This window comes from Protopterus annectens, chromosome 7.part1 (assembly GCF_019279795.1).
Source record: "Protopterus annectens isolate FY-2018-M chromosome 7.part1, PAN1.0, whole genome shotgun sequence".
Taxonomy (NCBI): domain Eukaryota; kingdom Metazoa; phylum Chordata; order Ceratodontiformes; family Protopteridae; genus Protopterus; species Protopterus annectens.
In genome coordinates, this window is record NC_056740.1 from 478,489,828 (window position 1) to 478,509,773 (window position 19,946).

At 44.3% G+C, this 19,946-nt stretch overlaps 1 protein-coding gene across 2 annotated transcripts in view; it reads left to right on the forward strand.

The window, feature by feature from the left end:
* BAP1 (BRCA1 associated protein 1) overlaps positions 1 to 19,946 on the forward strand; it is a 1,282,715-nt gene that overhangs the window by 627,193 nt on the left and 635,576 nt on the right. The gene's annotated exons all lie outside the window — the stretch shown is intronic.

Sequence of the window (19,946 nt, forward strand, 5' to 3'; positions counted from 1 at the left end):
ATTTATACACGTGTGCAATCCCTTGGACAGTCAGACTTGCATATGCTCAGTATTTATACACGTGTGCAATCCCTTGGGCAGTCAGACTTGCATGTGCTCAGTATTTATACACGTGTGCAATCCCTTGTGCAGTCAGACTTGCATGTGCTCAGTATTTATACACATGTGCAATCCCTTGGGCAGTCAGGCTTGCATGTGTTCAGTATTTATACACGTGTGCAAGCCACTAGAAAGCTCCTTAAAGCCATATATACGTATTGATCTAAAGTAAGCTTGTACTTTCCATATAATCCGCTGCAGAGGCTGTAGTCATTGGCCTTTTCTGAGATGGAACTCCTGCAGTTATATTTCACCAGTTTTGCCCCTAGAATGGACTGGTATCATTGGCCACTCACTCACTCCCATCCCTCCTTGGCTGTCTTTTCCAGCTCCAAACTCATGTGGCCTGGTGCTAAATGAGGACCAGGATCTCTGTGCACTGGAACATATGCTACTGGGATTTTTTGGGTACGATAGTATCAAGCTATCTAGGTATTGTGTGTGATCATTGTTAGTGAAACATGGCTTCTTCTGATAGGATGCAGTCTTGTCTTTTACTTGTATGTCCAAACATCTACTCCCTTAAGGCTATAACTGTTCGTAGTCTTCTGGGAACTAAGAAGACCTTTTATTGGATGTAGTAGTATTATCCTAAATGTGTATGCTTTTTTTTAATTCTTTCAGGCCAAAATATGTTCTTCCTAGCTCTCAGAAATTCACTTCTCTCTCTCTGTATATACTTTCCAGTGGGAGGATGTTGGAGAACCCCTGAAAAGGTTTTGAAGTTGATTTGTGATATGATAACTTTTCGTCTTGAAATATAGATTGCCCTGAACTTCTTTTAGTGAAGATGGTCTGGAGAACATTTACAGAACATAATGACATTGTATCTTAATAGCCTGTCATTTCAAAGTTGCTTGAGTTTTTCTACCAGATTACAGGCTTTGATATATCTTATGTCTGGGACTTCCAACCCACTTTTTTAGTGTTGATTCCCTTAAAACTGATCTGAGACCTCGTGTTGCTTCTCCAAAATCTGCCTTAATAAGACTGGAGTTAGGTTGCCCCTAGGGAAAGGTAGTAGAAGAAGGTGTCTCAGGATGTCCTGCTAAGGATGTAACAGCCTGCCACCTTTCATACCTTCAGAGTACTTTCCACCTGCCCAAATCATTAGCTCAAGCTGAGCTGACTAAAAGTCCAGTTTAGGCACCAGTCCCTTCAGAGGTTTCCTGCTACAAAAGAGAATGTTCCTGTTTGGGCTTTTGAGGACTGTCAGTCAGCAAACGCTGTTCCATTGCTGGGTAGGTGACTTCCCCTTGAGGGAAAAATTCCACTTTACTTTTTTGAGAGAGAACACTTAATATATTAAGATAGGAAAGTGTTTTTATTGATTGACTTCTGATTTTTGTCTTCTGACTGCTTCTAAATGTTTTTTTTTCACTTTTCTGATAAAAAGCTGTTGCAACTTATTTTAAAGGACTTTTTCTGTGAAGAAACTTTTTTATTTACTTTTAAGGGCTGCGGTAAGTGTTTAAAGTCCTTTTTACTGTGCCTTAATCATGAGAAAGTTATTTTTTTTTCTTTTTTTTTTTTTTTTTACAACTTAACTGTTTTACTTAATATTGCTGCTAGGCTTCCCTAGAAATCAAGCTCTGTTTTTGGCTTAACCATAGAACAATGTACTACCTTATTGGTTGTTCTTCAAGCTGTAAAAAGAAGAAAAGCCACCTTTGCCACCACAGACTGCTAAAGTACCTCATCCGCAGGTAGTTGACTCTGCTGTGGCCAAAGCTGGTTCCTCAGTCCACTATTCTTATTCATTGGGTCCCGCTGGTATAGTCCTTTATATAGCCACCATGGACCAGGAGTAGAGACATTCTGTGTGGCTGTTGGAATGCACCTGCCAGGCAAAGGAGAGTTACTCTTTTCAGTCCTGGGAGAAAGGGCAGAGAATCTCTCTCTTTCTAGCTAGAAAGTTATTCCCATCTCCTTGGAGGTTATTGCTGGCAATTCTGGGTTTGTTTAGTCAAAAATTCCTGTGAAAAGAAAGAAAAAAGTAAATGTATATCTTCTGTCACAGTGACCTTGAGCAGGAGTAATTTATTGGGCTTAGCTCAGGCTTTAGTCCAGATGCTTGACTTTTCTTATGTGGCTGTTTTGGTAAAAAAAAAAAAAAGGGGGGGGGGGTCCTTCATTTTCTGAAGAGATTCAAGAGATTGAACCTCAAGATGAAGGCAAGGAGACTGATTTTGGGTTGCCTCATCAGATTTCTGATTCAGGTTCTGAGGAGAGGGTAGCTTCTGCCAGTCCCTTTGAAAGATTTTCTTTCTCTGAAACTATTTCCAGAATAAATCAGTTGTTACGGAGGAAGACCAGTGATGTCTCAGTCTTCCAGAAAGTGTTATGATTTGTCACAACTAGAATTTTCAGAACCTACTCCTGTCCCTCTTGTTCTGTCTGCTTTGGAAGACATTTTTATCACAGCCTGCAATTTCCCTGACAAGTCAGCCTGCTGCCCCTAAAAAAGGCAGGTAGATTATACAAAGTGCCTCAGCTTTTTAAGTTTTTATGCACTTATTCCAGATCTAACCCAAAAGCTATTGCTTTAGTGAGTCCAGGTGATGCTAAACATTTGTTTAAAACTAATCCCTCTCTTTCTGACAAGGATGGAAAGGTTTTGATTAGTTTGGGGAAAAGGTGCATCCTTCTGCAACACTTATGCTTCTAAGGTCTCGCCTAGTCACTGGAACAGCAGGACTGGTGCCTTTTGGTGCCTTCTAGTGAATTCCTCACAAGCTTGAGCTTCTTCCTTCCCATAATCCTTCTTTGCTGGTGAATCCTCCAGATTTTGTTACAAGAATTAAAACAGTAATGTCTTCCCTAGGCTTTAGCAACTAGGGAAATTAATTTAGATTATTCTGAAGGCTTTCTCCTTGTCAGATAAGCATAGTTTGTTTTTCTGTAATTTTGAAAGTCAGTCTACTATGAGTACCCTGTTTTCTGTCTGATTCCTCTCCCTTTCTGTCTCGCCTTACTCTCTCTCTTCCTACCCAGTCATTTGTTTGGACCTAAGCCATTCCTTCTTTCTTTCTTTCTTTCTATTTTACAGGTCCTAGCACCTTATCGATGTCTTCAAATTCTCCTATCCATCTTCTTATATGCATCTCCCATCTTAACTAATCTCCTGCAAACCGACCTAAATAAAATGGAATCTTGTTACAACAAAATTGCCAAATTTGCTATCAAATCCCCTTATAGGTCCTATCACTGTGTCTGTCACTTAAACAAATCAACTGGCTGGAGCCGCCTCATATGCTACTACTCAATCAACTATCTACTGTTCACAAACTCTACTACTTTCCCAACCTAACCCCTGCACTACAGGAACTCGTACAACCACACATCCCCACTAGGACTCTTAGATCCAGCAACCAAAACCTCATAAAAGTCATCAAGCACAGAAATGATGCTGGCAAATCCCTTTTTGCCAGCACCATTGCCAAAAAATGGAACACCCTACCAAGCCATACAACCTCTACCACCTCCACTACTCAGTTTACAAAACTCCTGAAAAAACATTTTCAGAATAATTGGCTATGCTCATGTCATTCACCAGGCTAACCCTTAAAAAGGTAACTCCTCTGTACCCCAATTACTCTGCCTCTTTTAGGTCTTTTTGAGTAGATGTCTTTTGATAGTCTGTACCTCAATGTTTGACTTTTGTATGAACTGTCAATTTAATGTATTCCATACTGTATGTATCATCTCCTCATGTGTATGTAATGAAAGCTCTCATAACATGAAATGAGTGTTCCATGTAATTGCCTGTTATTCTATGTATGTGTTGTTTGGAGCTTATCTTCCCGGGCCTCTGCTGAAAATGGACCTGTGTCCAGTCGGACTTTCCCGGTTAACAAATGTAAAATAAAAAATAAAATAAAAATAAAATTGCGATTGTGGTAATTCTTCTGACTGTGGAAAAGGAAGATAAACAGGGGATGTTCATCGTGTTACCCTGCTGCAGTCATCACACTTGGGTTATCCTGCCGTCAGGCGGTCCCGCAGTCGGCCAGAGTTCCAAAGTCTTGGTCCGGCTTCAGTTGCTGTCACTTCTTCCCTAATGTCAGTGCGCCAGGGGTATATAAGAGGCATCCAACGCCATTTTCTTCAGTTTTTCTTGCCGCGCGGTGCCCGAAGCAGAATCAGATGTTCATCGTGCATACAGCTGCAGTCATATCAGATGGGTTATCCTGCCGTCAGGCGGGTCCTCGGTCGGCCGAATTCCAAAGTCTAGGTCCGGCGTCGGTTGTCATCGCTTCTTCCCTGACATCAGTGCATCAGGGGTATAAAAGAGGCAGCCAACGCCATTTTCTTCAGTCTTTCTTGCCGCGTGGTGCCCGAAGCAGAAGCAGTTCGCAAGTGCCGGTCGGCCAGCTCCTGAGATTTAAGAAAGTATTTCAGCCAAAGTCTTCTTGAAAGCTAAGTACCCCGTTGGGGAAACTTTTCTTGCCTCAGACCGATGTCAGACAAAGTTAATAATTGCATTTCATGTGGGAAGCAAATACCGCATAAGGATTTCCACTCTTTCTGTATACCTTGCTTAGGCCCAGACCACAACGTCTCGGCCTGCCGTTTTTGTGCTAGATTCAATAAGCGCACTATTAAGCGTCGGGCGGAGTTCGCCCTTCACTTTTTTGGCAAAAAATTTAATTGTATTATGTCGTCGGATACTCTGACTCCAGTTTTGAGCAAAAAACACAAAGATAAGGACCGACATACGAGGTCCGTGCCATCTACTGATACCACGCTAAGGCCGACTACCGGTTCTCCGGTACTCAGCGAGGCGCCTACGCAGCCCCTGAGTACCGATGACAATGCATTACCAGTGTCTTCAGTACCAGAGGTCACAGGCTCCTCGGCCCCCATTCCTACTACAGACTCCGACGCCACTCCTGGCGGGGAAACTCAGAATTTAGACAGGCCTGCCATTTCTCAAGGGGTCTTCAGGCCTTCCTCCTTCTCTGTTAAAGCCTTCACTAAATCTAAAGCAGCCATGAAAAACAAAAAACAGGTTCCTCAGACCCCCCCTCTCAAGGCACCATGCCTAAAAAACAGATGCTTAAAATGGCTGAGGATTTGATTACTCTTATCAGGGGTTCTCAACCCCCCTCTGACAAAAGGCCCAGTCTAGAGGAAGACTACCCTTCCTCAGATCAAGCTTCTATTACCTCAGAACTATCTGAGGACCAGGATTATGCCTATTCTCCATTCAAAGACTCTGATGCAGAGGAGTCTATTCCCTCGGTCTCCCCTCCTGAGGACTTCTCTTTTGGGGAAACCCTGCATACACTGAGGGAACACTTTCACTGGGAAGGCCAAGATTACTGAGATTCCAAGAAAAGGCTCAGGGAATTTCTTTTGCTCCCCCAGCATAGGCCTCTGGCTATCCCTCCTGTTTTAGATATATTGGATGATGTGTACACAGAAGGCAGACTTAATCCAGATTCTTTGCCTCCAGCTCTTGTTAAACCAGACAGGTATTACCGGGTTCCTGATTCTCACCAGTTCCTATATAAAAGCCATACTGCTGACCCAGAAACAATTTCACAGGGTCCCAAGGGAATTAAGGCCTCTACTGCTAAAAACCCATTACCTTCAGAGAGAGATTCCAGAGCTTTAGAAAGGTGGGGGAAAAATGTGTACACCTCGGCCACTTTAACCATGAGGGCATTAAACTGTCAATTCCATATGTTAAAGTATCAACAGTTTTTGATATCTCAGCTGAAAAGCAAGATGACACAACCAGAACAACCAGATTTAAAAGAGTTGCAGGATTTGTTACATGGTGCAGAGCAAGTGGGTAAACATACCTTGCAGTGTGGTTTTGATGCTTTAGAGGCCTCATGTAGAGCTGCTGTTACGGGTTCTGTTATACATAGGCATGCTTGGCTTAAAGAGCAAACCTTACCAGATCATGTCAAAGCTAAATTATTAGATGCAACTCTTCAAAAAGATGTATTGTTTTGGTGTTAAAGCTGAGGAGGTGCTAAAGAAAATGGAGGAAAAAGTGAAATCAATGCAAACAGTGAAAGATTTCCTGCAGGTACAGCCTCCACGTTTCAGCAGAACTGGCCTTCAAAAAATTGGTCCTTTCCAGCCACGGACAGACCTCAAAGGGGCAGATACAGGCGCCCAAGGGGTAGAGGGCAACCTCAAGGATCTTTCAGAGCCAGACAGTGGCAAGCACCAACCCCAAGAGGTGGAGAAGATAGATCACAGACTTTTAGAAAACAGACACAATGACTTCCCCCTACACCTGCCAAGCAAAGCTTTAATGGCAGCACCTTTGGGCGGAAAACTGGCATTATTCTCAAAAAATTGGCATATTGTTACAAAAGACAAATGGATTCTGGACATTATAGACAGAGGCTACAGGTTCCACCCTTCCAAAAATGAGAGGCATGCCAAACCTGCCACAACATCAAAGGGCAGAGGCACAAAAACAAGTTTCAGCTCTCATGGACATGAAAGCAATTCAGGAGGTACCTGCAAAAGAACAAGGTCAAGGGTTTTATTCCAGACTATTCCTGGTACCAAGGAAAGACAAAGATTGGAGACCTATCTTAGACCTATCCATCCTAAACACATATCTACAGGTGCCAAAATTCAAGATGCTCACATTACAGCAGCTTCTTCCCATGCCGGTTAAGGGGTCTTGGCTGGTGACATTGGACCTCAAGGAGGCATACCTGCATGTCCCTATCAGACAAGATTGCAGAAGATACCTCAGATTTCTTGCAGGTTCAACCCATTACCAATACTCTGCATTGCCCTTTGGCTTATCTACTGCACCCAGAGTGTTTACGAAATGCCTGGCATCAGTAATCGCCTTCTGCAGACTACAAGGGATACAAATCTACCATATCTGGACGACTGCCTGATCCAAGCAGACAGCAAGGACATACTACTGCAGCACCTAGCGTTTGTAATAAAACTGTTGAACTTCCTGGGATACACAGTCAACAAAAAGAAATCAAAACTAATACCCTCTCAACAAATAATTTTCCTGGGTGCCAGCTTGGATACAACCACCCAGATGGCCTACCTCACGCCAGACAAGCAAGGACAACTGTCTCAATACTTCGAAAAAATGGCAACTTACACCAGGCTAACTGCAAGGAAAGTCCTGCAGGCTCTGGGATTCATGGCATCTTGAATCCTACTAATCCCATGTGCAAAGCTGCATATGAAGAAACTTCAATGGTACCTGAAAAACTTATGGTCTCAACACAGCCACAGCTTGGAAGCAATTATACCACTCATTCCATGCCTTCAAAAGGAATTTTTGTGGTGGACTCAAGCTTGCCAAAGAAACACAGGTCTTCCATTCTGTGTACCTCAAGCAACTCAAATCATCACTACAGACGCCTCAGACTACGCCTGGGGAGCACACATGACAGATCAGTGCATTCAGGGAAAATGGACCCGAAAAGAGAAGCACCTTCACATCAACCAAAAGGAAATGCTAGCCGTGCAAAAGGCTATTTTGACCTTCAAAGACCTGCTGCATCCAGGCCAGCTATTGATAAGGACAGACAACACCACAGTGATGTGGTACATAAACAAACAGGGGGGAACTCATTCATACCCCCTATGCAGGCAAGCCGTGACCCTATGGAACACAGCACTGGAATTGCAAATTCAACTTCAGGCACAATTCCTGCCAGGGAAGGAAAACACACTGGCAGACAGCCTAAGCAGAAATATGACAGATCCACACGAATGGAAGTTGCATCCTCAAGTTTTCACAAAGATAACTCCGGCATGGGGACAGCCAGACATAGATCTCTTTGCTACCCACAGAAATTACCAGTTGAAAAAATTTTGTTCAAGGACCTACCATCCACAGGCCTGGAAAGTGGACGCACTTTCCTTCAATTGGGCAACATTGACAGTCTATGCCTTCCCACCTCTTCCTCTGCTGCCCAAAGTTCTATTAAAAGCCAGAGCAGAGAGGCCGAAAATGATTCTCATTGCTCCAGACTGGCCAAGACAACACTGGTATCCGCTCCTGAAGAGCCTGACACATTCCCCACCATGGATCCTACCTCTAGTCCCTCTTCTGTTGTCCCAGCACAACTACAAAACCCTTCACAGCCATCTCAAAACTCTAAATCTAGCTGCATGGAGAATTCCTTGATTTCCCAACACTTTCTCCTCTCCAAGGAGGTGCAGGATGTCATCTTGGAGGCCAGAAGACCTTCTACTAGACAGGCTACTCCGCCAAATGGAAACGATTTTGTGCCTGGAATCAAGAAAAGGGATAGAATCCTTGGGTAATAAATATACATCAAATTTTACAGTACCTAGCTGAGATGTTAAACAATGGACTTTCCTTCTCCTCCATCAAGATCCACGCTTCAGCCATTTCTGCACAATACAACACAGATCCTCCTTTATTCTCTCACCCTCTCTTAAGGCAGTTCCTCAGAGGGGCAAAGAATATAAAACCCCCAAGGAAACCACCAGTCCCTGCTTGGGACCTCAACTTCGTATTGGAAAACTGACCCCTCCTCCCTTCGAGCCAGCTTCTTCAACAGAGTTACAGTACTTGTCATGGAAAACAGCCTTTCTTCTGGCTATCACCTCAGCACGCAGGGTTTCGGAGCTACAGGCCCTCATGGCTGTGCAACCATTCATCATTTTCCATCAGGACAGAGTTTCCTTATGAACCAACCCTACCTTTATGCCAAAGGTAGTATCCAGTGTAGCTTTGAATCAGACTATCCACTTACCTACCTTTTATCCTAATCCACAAAACAAAGGGGAAAGACTACTACATTCCATGGACATTCACAGACAACTTCGTTACTATTTGGACAGAACAAAGCCATTCAGGAAATCTGAGCAACTCTTTGTGTCCTATGCTGCAGGTGCCCAGGGAAAGGCTATTTCCAAACAGACAATTTCAAAATGGATAGCCCACTGCATACGCTTTTGTTACTCATTTCATGGAAAAACAGTGCCTGCATGCATCAGATCTCACTCCACCAGAGCCACAGCTACCTCTGCAGCCTTCCTCAGGGGGGTCCCTACCAAGGACATTTTGGAAGCAGCCACCTGTAGTTCAGTGCACACTTTCTCCAAGCACTGTCACCTCCCACTATACTCAAAATCTAGAGCGGGCTTTACCACAGCAGTCCTGCAGGGCATCCTAGCCCCTCCTAGTTCCACTTAGTGCCTACCACCCTTACTTAGCTTTGGGATTCTACCCATCTGTTATGACTGCAGCTGTATGCAGGATGAACATAGTACAGTTTTGTACCTACCATAAATGTAGATGTTCGAGTGCTCATACAGCTGCAGTCCAGGTTTTCCCTCCCTCCATCCCCTCTTAGGACAGGCCTTATGACAAAGACTTTTCATATAACCTTTTTGGGGTATTCTTTTATGGTGTATTTGCTTGCAACTACTGTTTTTGATTTATCAACATTGCATCTTTGCATAACATTATGTTTGCCTTCCTTCTAGGGGCACCTGACATCTGGGGCAAGAAAAACTGAAGAAAATGGCGTTGGCTGCCTCTTTTATACCCCTGCCGCACTGACGTCAGGGAAGAAACGACGACAACCGACGCCGGACCTAGACTTTGGAATTCGGCCGACCGAGGACCCGCCTGATGGCAGGATAACCCATCTGATATGACTGCAGCTGTATGAGCACTCGAACATCTACATTTATGGTAGGTACAAAACTGCACATTCGCAAGTGCCGGTCGGCCGACACCTGAGATTTTCGAATCGAATTTCAGTCCGAAGTCTTCAATAAAGCTAAGTACCCCGTTGGGGAACCTTTTCTTGCCTCAGTCCGATGTCAGAAAAAGTTAACAATTGCATTTCTTGTGGGAAGCAAATACCTCATAAGGACTTCCATTCTTATTGTATTCCTTGCCTAGGCCCAGACCACGACGTCACAGGTTGTCGGTTTTGTGCTAGGTTTAATAAACGAACTATCAAACGCCGTTTTGACTTTGCACAACATTACTTTGGTAGGAAATTTAATTATATCATGCCGTCGGAGCAGCCGACGACCGGCATGCATAAAAAACTCAAGGATAAGGACAGGCAGCCTAGGACCAAGCCAGACTCCAAGGCCTTTGCTGGGCCTGTCGCCGGTTCTCCGGTTTTCAGTGAGGAGCCTATGCAGCCCCTGACGACTGCAGAATTGGAACCCCAGACAGCTGTGGATTCTCAAGCAGAGTGTGCTAAGCCATCACAGCCATCTTCATTAGGTCCTTCCAACACCGGAGCAGAAGGAGATCCCGGTGCAGTAGAAACACCTTCGGCTGCAGAAGGTGTCTTCAGACTGACTACACTCACCATTAAATCTTATGCTAAGCTTAAAACGCCATTAAAACCAAAAAAGACTGTACATCAGTCTCCAGTTCAAGGCCCCATGCCTAAGAAACAGATGCTTAAGATGGCTGAAGATTTGATTACCGTAATCAGGGGTTCCCATCCCCCTCCAGATAAAAGACCAAGACAAGAGGAGGATTATGCTTCCTCTGACCATGTTTCAATTTCCGCAGATTCTTCTGAGGAACAGGATTATGCTTTTCCCCCTTATGAAGACTCTGATGCTGAAGACTCTATTCCCTGAGCATCTCCCCCTGAAGACTACTCCTTTGGGGAAACTTTGCATACCATGAGGGAACATTTCCACTGGGAAGGCCAGGACTTCTCTGATTCTAAGAAAAGGCTCCGAGAGTTCCTTTTACTACCCCAGCACAGACCACTTGCTATCCGTCCAGTTTTAGACATTGTGGATGATGTTTACTTGGAGTCTAGTCTAAATCCAGACTCTCTACCTCCTGCTCCAGCCAAACCAGACAGGTACTACAGAGTCCCTGACTCACACAAATTCCTTTATAAAAGCCCTGTGGCTGACCCAGAAACAATTTCCCAGGGTCCCAAAGGGGCTAAAGCTTCTATGGCTAAAAATCCTGTGCCCTTTGAAAGGGATTCCAGAGCCCTAGATAGATGGGGAAAGAAGATATACACCTGAGCTACTCTGGCTATGAGAGCATTAAATTGTCAGTTTCACATGCTGAAATATCAGCAATTCATAATGTCTCAATTAAAACAAAAAATGAGCACACATTCTGAACAGTCTGAATTCAAGGAAATGCGGGATCTGTTGCATGCAGCTGAACATGTGGGCAAACATACTTTACAATGTGGATTTGATTCATTGGAAGCTTCCTGTAGAGCAGCTGTTACTGGGTCTGTCATACGTAGACATGCTTGGTTAAAAGAACAAACCCTACCTGATCATGTTAAAGCAAAATTATTGGATGCACCTTTACAGCAGGATGTATTATTTCTTGTCAAAGCAGAAGAGGTTTTAAAGAAAATGGAGGATAAGGCAAAGTCTATGCAGATGGTCAAGGACTTTTTACAGGTACAACCCCCTCGTTTCAGCAGAAATTGGCCAACAAAAAACTGGTCCTTTCCAGCTTCTGACAGATCACAGAGGGGCAAATACAGACGCCCAAGGGGCAGAGATCAGTCACAAGGCCCTTACAAACCTCGCCAATGGGGTACTGCTACCCAGAAAGGAGGAGAAGACAGGCCCCAAGCTAGCAGAAGACAAACACAATGACTCAACCCTCAGACTACCAAGCAAATTTCTCTTGACATCTCCCTTGGGAGGAAAACTATCACTTTTTGCAGACAACTGGCACATCATCACAAAAGACAAATGGGTCCTAAACATTGTCTCACAAGGTTACAGATTCCACTTTCATACCTTGCCAAGGATAAAAGGAATGCCAAACCTGCCACCAAATCAATGGGCAGAGGCACAAAAACAAATTACAGCTCTCGTGGACATGAGAGCCATTCAACAGGTGCCTACACAGGAGCAAGGACAAGGATTTTACTCAAGACTCTTTCTAGTCCCCAGGAAGGACAAAGCATGGAGACCCATCCTGGATCTTTCAATTCTGAACACCTATCTGCAAGTACCAAAATTTAAGATGCTAACACTACAGCAGCTTCTTCCCATGCTGGGCAAGAAGGCTTGGCTAGTAACGTTGGACCTCAAGGAGGCATACCTGCATGTCCCTATCAGACAAAATTGCAGAAGATACCTCTGCTTCATTGCAGGTTCAACCCATTATCAATTCTCTGCACTGCCCTTTGGCTTATTTACTGCGCCCAGGGTCTTCGCAAAATGCCTGGCACTAGTAATTGCATACTGCAGACAAAGAAGAATTCATATATACCCATACCTGGACGACTGCCTTATTCAAGCAGAAAGCAAGGACATTCTTTTAAAGCACCTGGCATTTGTCAAACACCTTCTAAGTTGCTTAGGCTACACAGTAAACGAAAAGAAATCAAAACTAGTGACCTCACAAAACATAATATTCCTGGGTGCCAGCTTGAATACAATGGCCCAGATGGCTTATCTCACGCCAGACAAGCAACAGCAGCTGACTCAATACTTCAGAATAATGCAACAAAGACCCAACTCCCTGCAAGAAAAATTCTGCAGGCCTTGGGATTCATGGCATCTTGCATACTACTAATACCATTTGCAAAACTGCATATGAGGAAATTACAATGGTACCTGAAAAGCGTATGGACTCAGCACAGCCACAGCTTGGAAACAATGATACCACTCATTCCCTGCCTTCAACAGGAGTTTCTATGGTGGGCACAGGCATGTCATCTCAACAAGGGTCAGCCTTTCTCCTTACCCACAGCCAGGCAAACTAAACATGTCAGGACAGTGCATTCAGGTCAAATGGACTACAGATCAAAGGCATCTGCATATCAATCAAAAAGAAATGCTAGCAGTACAGAATGCCCTAACAGCTTTCAAGGACCTCTTACACCCAGGACAACTAATAATAAAGACGGACAGTACCACAGTAATGTGGTACATAAACAAGCAAGGGGGCACACATTCCTACCCTCTATGCAGGCAAGCAGTGACCTTGTGGAACACAGCACTGTCTTACCAAGTTCAACTACAAGCACAATTCCTGCCAGGAAAGAAAAACACATTGGCAGATGACCCAAGCAGAAACATCATGGATCCCCACGAGTGGAAACTAGATCCACAAGTATTTGCAAGGATAACTCAAAAATGGGGACGCCCAGACCTAGATCTGTTTGCCAACCCCCAAAACTACCAACTTCAAAAATTTTGCACAAGGACATTCCACCCACAAGCTTGGAAAGTGGACGCCCTCTCATTCAGTTGGAAAACATTAACAGTGTATGCCTTTCCTCCACTGCCTCTTCTAGCAAAGGTACTGCTGAAAGTCAGATTAGAGAGGCCACAAATGATGCTCATTGCACCAGACTGGCCACGCCAGCACTGGTATCCAATTCTAAGGAACATGGCCCACGGCCCACCATGGATTTTACCACAACACCTGCTCACCCAGCGAGACAATCAGATTCTACACAGCCAGCTCAAGACTTTATACCAGGCTGCATGGCAAATTACCTAAACAACCAGCCAACACCTCTATCCAAAGCTGTTATGGACGTCATTCTGGAGGCCCGGAGGCCCAGCACCAGGAAAACCTATTCAGACAAATGTAAAAGATTTTGCGCCTGAACGGCCAAAATCCCCTTGATCCAAACATTCCTCAGATTCTACAATATTTAACTGAGATGCTGCACAAAGGACTTTGCTTTTCATCTTTTAAGATCCACGCCTCAGCAATTTCAGCTCATTACAACACGGATCCTCCTTTATTTTCACATCCACTCCTAAGACAGTACCTCAGAGGGGCTAAGAACATAAGACCGCCCAGGAGAGCACCTACACCTACTTGGGATCTCAACTTTATTCTGGAAAAGCTTACACTGCCACCCTTTGAACCAGCTTTTTCAGCTGATTTAAAATTTCTTTCATGGAAAACTGCCCTGCTACTAGCAATAACTTCAGCTAGAAGAGTCTCAGAGCTACAGGCACTAATGGCAGTGGTGCCTTTCATCATTTTCCATCAAGACAGAGTATCTCTACGAACTAACCCTTCCGTTATGCCAAAGGTGGTATCCAGTGTGGCCCTAAACCAAACCATTAATTTGCCCACCTTTTTCCCAAATACCCAGAACAAAGGAGAAAGACTCCTGCACTCTTTGGACATTCACAGGCAATCACGTTACTACTTGGATAAAACTAAGGCTTTCAGAAATTCTGACCAGCTCTTTGTAGCCTATGCTGCAGGATCACAAGGAAAATCTATCTCAAAACAGACTATTTCAAAATGGATAGGACATTGCATACGTTTCTGCTACATGCATCATGGGAAACCGGTACCTGCTAACATTAGGTTCCAATCCACCAGGGCTACAGCTACATCAGCAGCCTTTCTCAGGGGGGTGCCAACCAAGGATATTCTTGAAGCTGCAACTTGGAGTTCAGTGCACACCTTCACCAAACAATATCACTTATCTCTTTATTCTAAGACTAGAGCTGGATGTTCTTCATCTCACATTGCTGCAGTCCTTACTTATGGGTAGTCCGCTGTCCTCGGTCGGCCCGAATACCAAAGTATTAGGCTGACGTCGGTCATGGCGCCTAGAACTGACATCAGAGCGTCAGGGTATAAAAGCGCATGACCGACGTCATATCCTCAGTCTTTTTTGCCGCATGGTCCGATGCAGAAGCAGCGTTGCAAGTGCCGTTCGGCTCTGAAATTTTTCAATTCGGAGTTTCAGACCGATACCAAGTTGGCTAAGTACCCGTTGGGAATATTTTTGTTTTTCTTGCCTCAGTTATTTACCGGATGTCAGAAAAAGTGAATAATTGTATTTCTTGTGGGAAACAGATACCGCATAGGGATTACCACTCTCTTTGTATTCCTTGTTTGGGACGAGCACGACGGCGTGTCGGTTTTGTGCTAGGTTCAATAAGCGCACTATAAACGGAGGTTAGATTGCGCTAGGTTAGTCTTTGGCAAGCGGTGTAATTATAATATGCCGCCGGATCCTCCGCCGCCTAAGAAGCGCAAAGACAAATCTGTGAAGCCTAGGCAGGATGATTCGTCCGTTTCGGACGCCGGTCCATTAGAAGCTACAGGGGAACAGGTGGATCCGGCTGAAGCTTCTGTTGAGACTCAGGGGGAAACTTTGATTTTGCAAGAGGTGGCTTCACAGGACTCAGGTCAGGCTGAAGGGGCCTCACAGGTTACTATTCTCCCTACTGTGCCTAGGGTGGTTAGGCCTTCTGCTACTATTTCTAAGGCTCCTTCTAAGGGCAGGTCTGTGTTGCCTTCCTCTGGTGTCAGTCCTGGTTCCTCAGGGTCAGTGCCTAAAAAGCACATGCTTAAAATGGCAGAAGATTTGATTTCTTTAATTAGAGGTTCTATGCCCCCTCCTGATAAGAGGCCCAGGGTAGAGCCAGAGTTGGAAAGTTTGGAGCAGGCCTCTGATGATTCAGAGTCTTCTGTGGAAGACATTCAAGATTTTCCTCCTTATTCGGATTCTGATGCAGAAGATTCCACTCCTTCTGCTTCTCCTCCTGAGGATTTTTCATTTTCAGAAACTTTACATTCCATGAGGGAGCATTTTAAGTGGGAAGGACAGGATTTCTCTGATTCACGGAAAAGGCTTAGGAATTTTGTTTTACCACAGCATAGACCCTTAGCTATACCTCCAGTTTTGGATGTTGTTCAAGATGTTTTCTGAGGCTTCCCTTAATCCAGATTCTGTGCCTCCTGCCAGTCAAACCAGACAGGTATTACAGGGTGCCTGAGGCTCATAAATATCTGTATAAAAGTCCTAGGGCAGACCCAGAAACTATTAGTCAGGGGCCTAAGGGTGTTAGAGCTTCTGTTGTAAAAATCCGGTTCCTCTAGATAAGGAAGCTAGAGCTTTGGATAGATGGGGTAAGAAGGTGTATACCTCTTCTACGTTAGCAATGAGGGCTTTAAATTGCCAGTTTCATATGTTGAAATATCAGAATTTCCTCCTTTCTCAGCTAAATTCTAAAGTGGATGCTTTAGCAGAGGGTATAGAGTGTAAAGAATTGCAGGATTTGGTACATGTCTCTGAACAGGTGGGCAAGCATTCTTTACAGTGTGGCTTTGATGCTGTACAGGCTTCTTCTAGGGTGGCTGCCACTGGTTCAGTTATTCGAAGGCACGCCTGGCTTAAGGATCAGAATTTGTCTGAGCATGTTAAGACTAGAATTCTGGATGCTCCTTTACAGTCTGAAGTTTTGTTTGGTCCTCCTGTGGAGTGTGTATTAAAGAAAATGGAGGACAAGGCTAAGTCTATGCAGACTGTTAAAGATTTTTTGCAGGTGCAACCTCCAAAGTTTAGTAGAAATTGGCCTGCTAAAGGATGGATGTACCCTTCTTCTGATTCTCAGTCTAGGGGCAGATCTAGACGTGGTAGGGGCAGAGCTCAGAGTTCCTTCAGACCTAGAACATGGAGTTCGCCTGCACAGTCTGCAGGTGAGGGCAGGGGTCAGTCCTTTCAGAACAGACCCAATGACCTGCATTTTCAGCTGCCAGATTCCTCTTGCCTGGCAGCTCCTTTGGGAGGAAAGTTAGCACTTTTCAAGCAAAATTGGCTTTTGGTCACCCAGGACAAATGGGTGTTGGACATTATAAACCGAGGCTACAAGTTTTATTTCCATACATTACCTCCTTTCAAAGGTATGCCAGACGTTCCTCCTCGACAAAGGATAGAGGCTCACAAACAGATTTCTTTACTTCTTCAAATAGGAGCTATACAGCCAGTTCCTCTGTCAGAAGTGGGCCTAGGATTTTATTCTCGCCTGTTTCTAGTTCCAAAGAAAGGGAACACATGGAGACCAATTTTGGATTTATCTATCCTCAACACTTACCTGGACATTCCAAAGTTCAAGATGCTGACGTTACAACAGCTTTTACCTCTGTTGGGAAAAGATCACTGGATGGTAACTCTGGATCTCAAAGAGGCTTATCTTCATGTTCCTATCAGGCCAAGTTGCAGGAGGTACCTGCGTTTTCGAGCTGGAAATTTACATTATCAGTTCTCTGCATTGCCCTTTGGCTTATCTACTGCGCCCAGAGTGTTCACAAAGGTTCTGGCTCCAGTGATAGCCTTTTTCAGGTTAAGAGGAATTCGGATTTATCCTTATTTGGACGATTGCCTGATTATTGCTCAAGAGAAGGACGAACCTCTTCATCATCTACAGTATGTGATGGCAGTGTTAAGATGCCTAGGGTATTCTGTGAACGAAACAAAGTCCAGTCTAGTACCCTCTCAAGACATGTGCTTTCTGGGTGTGAGACTGAATACAGCTTCCCAGATGGCCTTTTTGACCCCGGACAAACAAAGAAGCCTTTCTCTTTATTTCCATCAAATGTCTCTACAGTCCAGGCTGACTGCAAGGACAGTCCTTCAAGCCTTGGGGTTCATGGCATCTTGTATTCTGGTGCTTCCCAATGCCAAACTGCATATGAGGAAGCTTCAATGGTATCTCAAAAATGTATGGACACAACACTGCCAAGATCTAGACACTGTCATTCAGATAATACCTTGCATTCAGAAGGAATTTTTGTGGTGGGCTCAGGAATGTCACCTAAACAAGGGACTCTCTGTGACCCGGCCAGAGGCGAGTCAAATTCTAATGACAGATGCCTCGGACAAGGCTTGGGGAGCACACCTCAATGGAAAATGGGTGCAAGACACGTGGCCTGTCAGACTTCAACATTTGCATATCAACTTGAAAGAGATGTTAGCAGTCCAGTTTGCATTAATGGCTTTCAAGGATTTACTTCATCCAGGGCAGGTGTTGATTCAAACAGACAACACAACTGTCATGTGGTACATCAACAAGCAAGGGGGAACCCATTCATACCCTCTTTGCAGGCAAGCGATGATTTTGTGGGAGACTGCTCTCAGTTTACAACTCAATCTTCAGGCAAGGTTTCTGACAGGAGCACAGAACTCCTTAGCAGATGTGTTGAGCAGACAAATAGTGGATCCTCACAGTGGAAATTGGATCCTCATGTATTCCAGCAGTTGACAGTGTTATGGGGACTCCAGACATAGATCTGTTCGCTTCTCCACTAAATTACCAGTTGCCAAAGTTTTGCACAAAAAAGTTTCATCACACAGCTTGGAAAGTGGATGCTCTGTCATTCAGTTGGAGCAATCTTCATGTTTATGCCTTTCCACCTCTGCCTCTCCTTCCCAAGGTACTCTTGAAAGCCAGACAAGACAAGCCAGCCATGATTCTGATAGCACCGGATTGGCCTCGACAGCACTGGTACCCACTTCTGAGGAGTTTAGTGAGGGAGCCTCCATGGCCTCTACCTTTAATTCCACATCTTTTGTCTCAGGAGGGCAGTCACTTCCTCAATGTCAGGATTCAGTCTCTGCATCTAACAGCCTGGCATATTCTGTTCTAGACCCTGGAGGGTCTCAGCTTCCACAACAAGTTTTGAATGTTATTTTGGAGGCCAGAAGGCCTAGTACCAGGAAAGTTTACGCAGATAAATGGAGGAGATTTTTTATTTGGAGCAAAGCAAAGGCATTTGATGTTTCCAAGCCTAATTTAAGTGCTTCTCTTCAATACCTTACTGAGTTATTGGACAAAGGTTTGTCTTTCTCATCTATAAAGATTCATGCTGCAGCCATTTCTGCTCACTATGATTGTGATCCTCCTTTATTCTCTCATCCTGTGTTTAAGCAATTTCTTAGAGGGGCAAAGAACATAAGACCCCAGTAGAGCTCCTACTCCTGCTTGGGATCTCAATTTTGTGTTGGAAAAACTTACTCTACAACCTTTTGAGCCTGCAGCTACTGCCGAATTAAAGTATTTGTCATGGAAGACTGCTTTTTTGTTGGCCATTACTTCTGCAAGAAGGGTTTCTGAATTACAGGCCCTTATGGCAGTGGAGCCTTTCCTAATTTTTCATAAGGACAGGGTATCTTTGGCACTAATCCTTCCTTTATGCCTAAAGTGGTTTCTAGTGTGGCTTTAAATCAAACTATTCATTTGCCTACTTTTTATGCAAATCCCCAAAATAAAGGGAGAAGATTTTGCATACTTTGGATATTCACAGGCAGTTACGTTATTACTTGAGCAGAACCAAGGAGTTCAGACAGTCTCAGCAGTTGTTTGTTTCTTTTGCTTTGGGTTTTCAGGGTAAACCTGTGTCAAAACAAACTATTTCTAAATGAATTGGGAGTTGTATTTCTTTCTGTTATTCCCATCATGGTAAGGAGGTTCCGGCTGGAGTTAGACCTCATTCCACTAGGGCTACTGCCACTTCTACTGCCTTTCTAAGAGGGTAGCTACAAAGATATTTTGGAAGCAGCTACGTGGAGTTCAGTACATACTTTCTCTAAACATTACCACCTTCCTCTTTATTCTAAATCTAGGGCTGGGTTTGCCACTGCAATATTACAGGGCATTTTAGCAGCCCCTAATGCTTTGATATTTCCATCCTCCCATTCCCGTTGCTTTGGGATTCTACCCATAAGTAAGGACTGCAGCAATGTGAGATGAAGAACATAGTACAGTTTTGTACCTACCATAAATGTAGATGTTCGAAGATCCACATTGCTGCAGTCCAATTTACCCTCCCTCCTTCCCCACTGCTGTTTGTTATGGTTATATAGTTTGGGTGGTGGTTGTTGTTGGACATGCTTTTGGGAGGTATTCTGTTTTTGGCTGTGGCCTCTATGTTTAGGGCCTTCTGACATCTGGGGCAAGAAAAGACTGAGGATATGACGTCGGTCATGCGCTTTTATACCCTGACGCTCTGATGTCAGTTCTAGGCGCCATGACCGACGTCAGCCTAATACTTTGGTATTCGGGCCGACCGAGGACAGCGGACTACCCATAAGTAAGGACTGCAGCAATGTGGATCTTCGAACATC